Below are 2,437 nucleotides of genomic sequence, written 5' to 3'. Positions count from 1 at the left end.
GCCACGCCACGCCGGGGGGGAGGAAGGAGGAGGGGGAGGGGAGCGAGGGGTCCAAGGTCGGGGCCCACCGCGAAGATTAGTTATACTGGGGGGGCGAAATATATAGCACGTCACCACCGCAGAAGGACTTAAATGGGATAAAAGTCGTTCTTAAGGTGCAAAAGCAGAGAGGGAGGGCGGGACCGCAGGTCACCGGCGTAAGGAAAATAGAAACCCAGGGAGAGGCAAGGCGGGGAAGAAAGGTGGAAGGGAGGGGGGCGATGTGTAGTCGAGGGGAACGGAGGAGCGGGGGGCGGGGGCGCCGCGGGGGGGCTGTTGCCCGTAATTGAGTTAACATATTTATAAGGCTGACGACGGAAACGGAGATGCAATATTGGGGGAAAGGACGGGGGGAAGGGGGAAGAGCCCACGAAAGGAGCCGGGAATATGACGACATATTGCACAGAAGGAATATTGGCCCGGAGACGAGCCCCGCTGCGGTAATGCATGCGTTAACGAGCGAGTTGGCGCGGCCGGGCGGCGGGGCAGGGAAGGGGGAGGCGAGTAAGAAAAGAATGTGTTCCGCGACAACTGTTATGGCGCAGCCAGTGTGGCCTCTATATCGGCGTGTGCGAACCGACCCGCTCGCAGCACGCTCCAGGAGAGAGGAAGAGAGGGAGAGAGGGAGAGAGAAAGAGAGCCCAGAGCAGTGCAATTTAATAAAGTGGCCCGGCCGATGATGGCGTGTTCGACTGCAGGGCGCTGGTCGCGGCTGGACGCGGGCGGGCGGTCCTCAGGGCGCCCCATTGTCCAGCCGCTCCAAGCGGAGGACGTGTGCAGCTTGGAAACGGCCGGCTGGAGACTCTCGGCTCTCGGCTTAAAGACTTTTGGCGTGCAACGACTTCTCTCTGGCCGTTACACGCGCTCTCGCCGTGCCGTTTGCAGCACAGACACATTGCCCCCCTCCTTCGACTCACTTATTACAAGGCCCCTGCACCTGTCGCCGCCCTCCTCAGCTCCACCTCCACCTCCACCCCCGTCCCTCTAGACCACGTGACTCCTCAATTTGTTGAAGGTGATCCCCGATCCGGGAAATTAAAAACTAAGCACCTTGGCGGTCGGGGAGAGTGGGCTGAACTGGGGTCTGGGGCGGCAGCTGGCCCTAATAAGGGAGAGGGGGTAGAGGAAAGGAGAGAGAGGAATAAGAGATGAGGGAGTAGAGACAAAGCGAAGGGGGCGAGGGAAAAGTCAAGAAGAAGAAGTAGAAGGCGCTGGGCGCGCCGAGCCACGCCGCTCTCCCTCCAATTGCCCATATAACATTTTAGGGGCCCTGGAGGAGCAGAGGGCGGGTGGCATGATCCCGTTGCCCTCTCTCCCTTCCGCCCGCCCGCCCCTCGCCCCTCCCCATCCGGGGGCGAAGGTGACCCTCCTCACACGCCCCTAAATCCTGACCTGGCGAGCGCGACCCGCCCTGGCCGTCCCGAGCGTCCGGCTCTGCCGCAGCCTCCGCTATCGCAGGGATCTACAGGACTGTTTGTCTCATTGGGCTGCGGGGCTGCCCGCTGAGCCGCGCCCCCGCACCCCGCAGGATCGCTAAGCCCGTGGACCTGAGAGGTGCTGATTATAAAACTAACCCGCTGAGCTCGCCGCACGGCTATTGGGGGATATCCCGTGAGTTATGCGAGTTGGCAACACTTCTTCGTATCAAACTTGCCGCGCACCGCCCGCCGCCGACACTCGCGATCCTCCACTTTCTCTTTCCCTTACCGCCCATTTCTTGATGGTGGTTTTGAGCCACGCCCTCGCGACGGAAATACCCGCCCAGTTTATAAATATACCTCCCCCCCAAAAAAAGTCGGATGGTGGCACCGCTGCACTTTAACGAGGCGCCCTTTTAAAAGGATTCCGTTGGCACCGCGGCGCCCGCACTCAGTCGCTGCCGCAGACACGTAAAAGGCGCGGGCGTTACGTAAATACTCCGCGGAGTAAGCGTAAGTGTCCTGGCCGGGCCCGGCCCGGCCTCGACGGGTGCGCTGATGGGCGGGTGGCCGGCGTGCCTGTGGAGATACTCCAAGAGCCAAGGGACTTTTAGAGTCTCAACGTGACGCCAGGGTAAAGAGGGCCCGTCCCCAGGCACGGCCGCAGGTACCAGAACAACTCCCCTTCCTCCCAGGCTGGCTGGGCTAGTCTGGTCCGCTGCAGTCGCTGCGCGCCGTCGCCCGCTTGACTGTCAGCGTTGTACTCTTTGGATCACATTTTACGGCGTCGTTGGGCCGAGTTTTGTGGGGCCGTTACCGCACCGTTATCTTTACCGTGCCGGAGGGGGTTGGGGGGGCGCATCGTCGGCGTAGCACAGCCAGGTGGGGGTAGGGGTAGAGAATTGCAGGTCGTACCGCCAGCCAAGCACGGCCAGGTGGGGGTAGGGGTAGAGAATGACAGGTCGTACCGCCAACCAAGC

Source organism: Frankliniella occidentalis, unplaced genomic scaffold (assembly GCF_000697945.3).
Source record: "Frankliniella occidentalis isolate FOCC.00 unplaced genomic scaffold, Focc_3.1 Scaffold22, whole genome shotgun sequence".
Lineage (NCBI taxonomy): Eukaryota > Metazoa > Arthropoda > Insecta > Thysanoptera > Thripidae > Frankliniella > Frankliniella occidentalis.
This window is presented reverse-complemented; position numbering follows the sequence as displayed.